The sequence below is a fragment of the Mastomys coucha genome, chromosome X (assembly GCF_008632895.1).
Source record: "Mastomys coucha isolate ucsf_1 chromosome X, UCSF_Mcou_1, whole genome shotgun sequence".
In the NCBI taxonomy this organism is placed as follows: Eukaryota; Metazoa; Chordata; class Mammalia; order Rodentia; family Muridae; genus Mastomys; species Mastomys coucha.
In genome coordinates this window covers 97,904,529-97,913,140 of record NC_045030.1, presented here as the reverse complement: position 1 = coordinate 97,913,140, position 8,612 = coordinate 97,904,529, and positions in this window count along the sequence as shown.

The following is an 8,612-nucleotide window of genomic DNA, read 5'->3' as shown; positions in this document are numbered from 1 at the left end:
ATCAGACTGGCGGGGGGTGGCGGCCAGCGCCATCTTTGAGGTGTGGTGCTTCGCAGCTCTCCACATCTTCAAATACATGGGTGTATGAGGACCACACTTAAACACGGGATAATGCAAAATACATAAACTCCAGTGCCTGACAAATACAGAAGTGGATGTTCACAGCCATCCATTGGACTGAGCACAGGGTCCCCAGTGGAGGAACTAGATAAAGGACTCAATGAGCTGAAGGGGTTTGCAGCCCATAGGAGGAGCAACAATGTAAACTAACTAGTACCCCCAGAGCTCCCAGGGACTAAACCACCAACCAAAGAGTACTCATGGTGGGACCCATGGCTCCAGCTGTATATGTAGCAGAGGATGGCTTTGTGGGACATCAATGAGAGGAGAGGTCATTTGTCCTGTGAAGGCTTGATGCCCCAGTGCTTAGATATATTTAGTGTACATTAGTCATAGCAAGTTAGGACTAGTTTAGTATCTAGCATTACCTAGTAGGATCTACTTTTCCTAGGGTAAACAAACATCAGTTTACCTCAGTGCAGTGACAATAAAACAAAAACAAATATTCCATTCGAGCCTAGCCTAGTTAGTCTGTGAGTTTGTTGGCCTTAGTTTAGAAGTACATCCAAGTTTAGGTGTTTCATCCTTTTTTGGGTGACTATCTTATTAAAACTGTATCACTGAAGACCTGTTGTCCATTAGCATTCACCTTCCGACTCCAACATCTCTAAACCATCTACACCTGGGAGACAAGGAGACGTTGTGGAATCCCACAGAGTGTGCTGGACTATTCTGAATCTTCTTCCTCTACAAAGATGTTAAAAGCTACATAACTGTTTCCATAGATTTAGTTCTCGCTTAGTTATTCCTCTGATTTTATTGCTATGATTACAGAGCCAGTGTTCTATAGGTGAGCATAGTATTCTGTGTCACACAGTCATAACTGTCATGTCATGTTATTCCCTAGTGAATAGCTACACTAAAACACTATCTTTCATTCAGAGAAAAGAATATAACTAAAAGCAAAGGAAGCCATTGCATAATAATAAAAATATAAAACTATTGGTAGACAAGCAGGTATAGTCATTAAAAATATACACACATCAACAGCAAACCTTCAAAATAAGGTAACACCTGATGGAGCTGAAAAACAAAATAGAAAAGCTCACAACTATAATTGTGTACTTCAAGCTCCCTCTCAGCAACTAATGTAAAAGTTTGACAAAGAAATATGGAAAGAAAATTACTGACATGTTGAGATCATTTTGTCTGGCAAAAGCAGAATATGATTTATAACCTATGACAAAATACTCCCTAATACACAACACACATTACTGTGCTATAAAAACTGAGTCAAGAACATATGAAATATATTCTCTTAAGTATCAAGTTAAACTAAAAGTAAATATAGGAAAGAAAACACCTAAATAATAAAGATGTCAATTCTCTTAATTTATCTATAGGTTTCATGCAATTTCTATTAAAATCCCAGAAATACTTTTATAGAAACAATCAACTAATTCTAAAAATGTTGAATGAGATCAACCCTACATTTTAAAATTGCCCCTGGTTTCTTGGCTTAAACCTCAAGTTTGTGATATATTAGTCAAATGGTCTTGGTTTATTGCTTCTGAATCTTCCCAACTTCATCAACTATTATATGGGGCTAGTGGTTTCACACTCATTGTAAAGGTTATAAGAATGATTAACCTAGATGGCACGTGGAAAGTGTTAAGGATAATGTTACAGGGAGCATTGGATTGCTTTCTACCAAATGATACTGTTTACCCACATGATCACACAATTATTCTGTATTCTATAGTTTCTCTCACAGTTAGGTGTAATTATGTGGTCAAAATTTGGATTGTGACAAAAGAATACCTTAAATTAGGTAATTTATAAGAAAAAATAATGAATTTATTTCTCTGGGCTCTGGAGAATACAATGGGAAAATAAAAACAGAGGGTTCTGAGGAACCTCCACACTGATTTCCAGATTGATTGTACCATCTTGCAATCCCACCAACAATGGAGGAGTGTTCCTCTTTTTCTACATCCTCGCCAGCACCTACTGTCACCTTAGTTTTTAATCTTAGCTAATCTGACTGGAGTGAGGTGGAATGTCAGGTTGATCCTCAGTTGAGAATTCTTTGTTTAGCTCTGTACTCCATTTTAATAGAGTTATTTGGTTCTCAGCAGTATAACTTCTTGAATTCTTTGTATATATTGTATATTAGCCCTCTATCAGGTGTAGGATTGGTAAAGATCTTTTCCCAATCTGTTGGTTGCCATTTTATCCTATTGACAGTGCTCTTTGTCTTATAGAAGCTTTGAAATTTTATGAGATCCCATTTGTCTATTATTGATCTTGGAGCATAAGCCATTGGTGTTCTTTTCAGGAAATATTCCCCTGTGCCCATGTGTTTGAGTCTCTTCCCCGCTTTTTCTTCTATTAGTTTCAGTATGCCTGGTTTTATGTGGATGTCCATGATCCACTTAGACTTGAACTTTGTACCAAGAGATAAGAATGGATCAATTTGTATTGTTCTACATATTGACTGCCCATTGAACCAGCACCATTTGTTGAAAATACTGTCTTTTTTCCACTAGATGGATTTAGCTCCTCTGTCAAAGATCAAGTAACCATAGATGTGCGGTTTCACTTCTGGGTCTTCAATTCTACTCCAATGATCTACCTGCTGTCACTGTACCAATACCATGCAGTTTTTATTACAATTGCTCTATAGTACAGCTTAAGGTCCAGGATGGTGATTCCACCAGAGGTTCTTTTATTGTTGAGAATAGTTTTTGCTATCCTAGGTTTTTTGTTATTCCAGATGAATTTGCAAATTGTTCTTTCTGACATTGTGAAGAACTGAGTTGGAATTTTGATGGAGATTGAACTGAATCTGTAAATTGCTTTTGGCAAGATAGCCATTTTTACTATCCTGCCAATTCATGAGTATGATAGATCTTTCCATCTGCTGAGATCTTCTTTTCTTTCTTTCTTCATAAACTTGAAGTTCTTGTCATACAGATCTTTTACTTGCTTGGTTAGTGTCACAGCAAGGTATTTTATATTATTTGTGACTATTGCAAAGGGTGTTGTTTCCCTAATTTTTTTCTCAGCCTGTTTATCCTTTGAGTAGAGAAGGCTGCTGATTTGTTTGAGTTAATTTTATATCCAGCCACTTGGCTGAAGTTGTTTATCAGGTTTAGGAGTTCTCTGGTGGAATTTTGGGGGTCACTTAAATATATTATCATATCATCTGCAAATAGTGATGTTTTGAATTCTTCCTTTCCAGTTTGTATCCCTTTGACCTCCTTTTGTTCTCTAATTGCTCTGGCTAGGACTTTGAGTACTATATTGAATAGGGAGGGAGAGAGTGTGCAATGCCTTGTCTAGTCCCTGTTTTTAGTGGAATTGCTTCAACTTTCTTTCCATTTAGTTCAATGTTGGTTACTGGTTTGCTGTATATTGCTTTTAGTATGGTTATGTATGGGCCTTGAATTCCTGGTCTTTCCAAGACTTTTACCATGAAAGAATGTTGAATTTTGTCAGATGCTTTTTCAGCATCCAATGAGATGATCATGGTTTTTTTTTTTTTTGAGTTGTTTATATAGTGGATTACGTGGATGGATTTCCACATATTAAAACATTCCTGCATCCCTTGGGTGAAGCCTACTTGATTGTGATGAATGATTGTTTTGATGTGATTTTGAATTTGGTCTTAGAGAATTTTATTGAGGATTTTTGCATTGATATTCATAAGGGAATACATTGGACTACATGAGGACCCAGCTATACCACTCCTGGGCATATATCTGGGCAGATTCTCCAATATATAGCAAGGACACATGCTCCTCTATATTCACAGCAGCCTTATTTATAATAGCCAGAAGCTGGAAAGAGCTCAGATGTCCCTCAACAAAGGAATGGATGCAAAAATGTGGTATATTTACACAATGGAGAACAATGACTTCATGAAATTCTAAGGGAAATGGATGGAACTAGAAAATATCATCCTGAGTGAAGTAACCCAATTACAAAAGAACATACATGGTATGCACTCACTGATAAGTAGATATCAGTCTAAAAGCTCCTAACACCCAAGATACAATTCACAGACCACATGAAGTTCAAGAAGGAAGACCAAAGTATGGGTACTTCAATCCTTCTTAGAAAGGGGAACAAAATACACACAGTAGCAAATACGGACACAAAGTGCAGAGCATATACTGAAGGAAAGGCAATCCAGAGACTGCTCCGACCTGGGGAACCATCTGACATACAGACACCAAACCCAGACACTATTGTGGATGTCAAGAAGTGCTTGCTGATAGGAGCCTAGTATAGATGTCTTCTGAGAGGTTCTACCAGAGCCTCACAAATAGAGGCAGATGCTTGTAGCCAACCATTGGACTGAGCATGAGGTCCACAATGGAGGAGTTAGAGTAAGAACTGAAGGAGCTGAAGGGTTTTGCAACCCCATTGGAAGAACAATATCGACCAGCCAGACTCTCCAGAGATCCCAGGGACTAAACCACCAACCAAAGAGTACACATGGAGAGACCATGTCTCCAGATGCATTTGTAGCAGAGTATGGCCTTGTCAGACATCAATTGGAGGAGAGACCCTTGGTCCTGTGAAGGCTTGATGCCCCAGTGTAGGGGAATGCCAGGATAGTGGAGTGGTAGTGGGTGAGTGAGATAGGGGGATGGAGGATAGGATAGCTGGTTTCCAGAGGTGAAAATGGGAAAGAGGATAATTCTTGAAATATAAATATATAAAATATCCAATAAAAACCCAAGGGTTCAACATCTAGAAATGGACATTTTGTGTACCATTCATTCTATAGCAGATGGTGAAAGAGTGAAGGAGGTTAATGGGGCTGATGAAGGCAAAACTGGCTATGTAGCAAATCTACTCCAACAAAAGTACATTCTCCTAAATATAGGAACTCTAACTTACCAATCACTTATAAAAGACCTAATCACCATTCAAAGCACTTAACTCCCAACATCCATTGTATACATTGAGCCTGCCACACATGAGGGAGTCATATTCATACTATAATATTCACTTTCTAGCTGGTGGCTTTGCTTCGGAATAACATCTCATCTTTGATTCAGTGCACGTTTTTGGCAAACAGTCCCAGATGTTTTCAATTCATACAGGCAACTTTCCTGTTGTATTCAGAAAACACTTTTTCCCAGGAGTCATCTTTGCTTCTGGTTCTTTCAATTCTTCTTCCTCATACATAGGAACTCCTGAGCCTTGAGAGTAGGCAGCATGATACACATCCCATTCAGGGCTAATCATTCCACACCCTCTTCTTCTCTGAACATTTATTGGTTACAGTTCTCTGTGTTAATCACAATTGACTGCAGGAAGCTTCTCTGATGAGGGTTGAGAGATGTACTTATCCACATATACAATTATGAGGGTTTGGCACTTGGTTTAATACTACATCCATGTAGCATAAAACAATAGTAGGTTCTCCCTATTGGTGGATAATAGAGCAAGAAGTACCTTGGCTAAGATCATTCCCATTGAGTCCCTGGACTCTCTCCCATCCCAGGTCACTGAGACTTCCTAGAGATTCCCCCAGCTACTGCCCCCAGCAGCTGAACATTTCCTTTCATTCCTGGTTCTCTGAACCTCTCCCCTGTCTCTGCCCACATTGGTTCCTACTCCTCATTCCCTTCCCCCTCCTGTCTCCCACAAAGGTCTCTCCCTTCCTCTGCCTCCCATGAATATTTTGTTCCCCTCTTTTAAATGAGATTCAAGTATCCTCACTTGGGCCTTCCTTCTTAACTTTTCTTTGGGCCTATGGGGTGTATCTGTACTTCTTGGCTAATATCTACTTAACAGTGAGTACATACTATACATGTCCTTTTGGATCTGGGTTACCTCACTCAAGATGATATTTTCTGGTTTTATCCATTTGCCTGTAAAATTCATGATGTCCTTCTTTTTAATAACTGAATGGGATTCCACTGTTTAAATGAACTGCCTTTTCCATATCCATTCTTTGGTTGAGGGACATCTGGATTGTTTCCAGTTTCTGGCTATTACAATGCCTAACAGTGGGAACACAGACCCTGAAGAGGACAACTCCTATAGCCAGACAGAATCCCCAGTGGAGAGATAAGGGACACCAACCAACCCCAAAAACATTCAACAAATACTTTGTCCTGTCCAAAGATGGAGCAGAGAATGAAGGAATGGCCAACAAATAATTAGCCCATCTTGAGACCCAACCTATGGGAAAGCACCAATCTCTGACAGTATTGATACTCTGCTTTCAGACAGAAGCCTAGCATAACTGTCCTCTTGAGAGGCTCTACCCAGCAGTTGACTGAGACAGATGAAGATAGCCACAGCCAAACATTCAAAGGAGGTCAGAGACCCTTATATGAAAGTTGAGTGAAGAATTTAAGTCCCAGAAGGGGATAGGAAAACCAACCAAGTTAACTAACCTGGATGCCTGGGATCTCTTAGAGACTGAGCCACACAACAAAGAGCATACACAGACTGGACTAAGAGCCCTTGCACACATGTAGCACATGTGTGGCTCAGTCTTCACGGCTGCCTTTTTTGGCTTCAATGGGAGATGACTTGCCTAATCCTGAGGAGAAATGATGCACCACAGTTGGGGGAGAGATTAGGGGGTCGCCATCTCAGAGAAGAATGGGAGGAGGATAGGAGGAGGAATACTTTGTGGCAAGGGGTGAGGGGGTGTTCAGCAAATGAGTTGTAAACAAATATTTTTTAAAGAAGGGTTAAGTAGGATAAATTTGATGGAAGGGTAGAAGGGAGAAGTCTGAAGAAAAATAATTAATCCTTTTCTGTGACAGTTATTTCCCAGTGCCTCTCATCTCTCTGGCTTATCCTTTGAAGTCTGGGTGGAAGCAATCATATCCATTGGTTTTCTAGTCAAAATTCACAGTACACTGATCCTGGAAGACCTCTGTAAAGGCTATCTAAGGGCCATAGTGAGAAAAGTGGAGGGAATAATTTAAAATAGAATCGGGAATCAGTAATCATTGCATCAAAATCTACTTGGTACCCTACATCAGGTACTTGTACTGTGGTCCTGTAATGTGACATGATGCTAGGATGATCTCCAAAAAGTGTTTAGATCTAGTCTTCCATTGTAGTTTTATATAATACTTTGTTTCTGTATAGATAACTAACTAATCTGCTGTCTTCCCCCTCCTCAGGTTATTATTTTTTTTTTCTTTTAGATACTTTCTTTTTTAAATGTAAATTTCTCCATTCCAAGTTTCCCCTCCAAAAAACAAAGAAACAAACAAAAACAACCAAAACAAACCCCTGTTGCCTCCCACTTCCCCAAGCTTGCGACCCCGCCCTCTCCCACTTTCTGGCCCTGGCATTCCCCTACACTGGGGCACAGAACTTTCACAGGGCCTGAAGGAAGGACAAGCCAGCCTAAATATAGCTATCTCCTGAGAGGCTCTGAAAGTACTTGACTAACACAGATGTAGAGGCTCACAGCCATCCATTGAACTGAGTACAGGGTCCCCAGTGAAGGAGTTAGAGAAAGGACCAATGGAGTTGAGGGGTTTGCAGCCCCTTAGGACGAACAACAATATGAACTAACTAGTACCCTCAGAGCTCCCAGGGTCTCAACCACCAACCAAAGACTGCACATGGAGGGGTCTGATTGTTCAGGCAGCATGTGTATATTTTATTTTTTTATTGATTTAAGTTTATTGCATTATGATGAGAAAAGATACATAATTTCAGTTTACCTAAATTTGTTAACATTTAAAAATGTATTTTAAGTAAATAGAATTACATCACATTCTTCTTTCCCTTTTGTACCCCAACTCTTCCCAGAGACCCCCTTCAATACCTACAATACCTTTTTTTATTTTGTCATATTCTTTAAAATTTACAAAATACAATAAAAATGATTAATATAAAAATTGCTTGATATAAAACAATTGAACAAGGGCTGGAGAGATGGCTCAATGGGTAAGTACACTGGCTGCTCTTCCAGAGGTCCTGAGTTAGGATCCCAGTAACCACATGGTGGCTCATAACCACCCGTAATGAAATCTGACACCCTCTTCTAATGTGTCTGAAAGATAGTTACAGTGTACTAATATATAATAATAAATACATCTTTAAAAAAAAAAGCACTTGAACAGTCTTATGTAGATGCTTGTCTGCAGCAATACTGAAAATGCATACGTTTCTCACAATATAAATATTAAATAACTTCAAACATATTAGCTGTATACTTTAAAATAATACATCACTACTAGTTTTTTTTAATGAACATTAATAGATGAAGTCTTTTTGTTTGTTTGTTTGTTTTATTTTTAGTAGAGCTTAAAATCTTGGCTCTTACTGTGGTACAAGCCCAAAATAAGAACAATTTTTAGACATTGGAGTTCCTTGTAATAAAGCTGCACTTCAATGACCCTCATATCACCAAAGGATTTTACCTCCCTAGTAGCTAAGCTAAGAGTCGACAATTCTGCTGCTTCAAGGAATGAATTGTAGGCTTGATTGTGCGGTGCTTCTGCTGCCTACCAGCAGCAATAACGACCGAACACCTGGACTTCTTCTCTCGACGG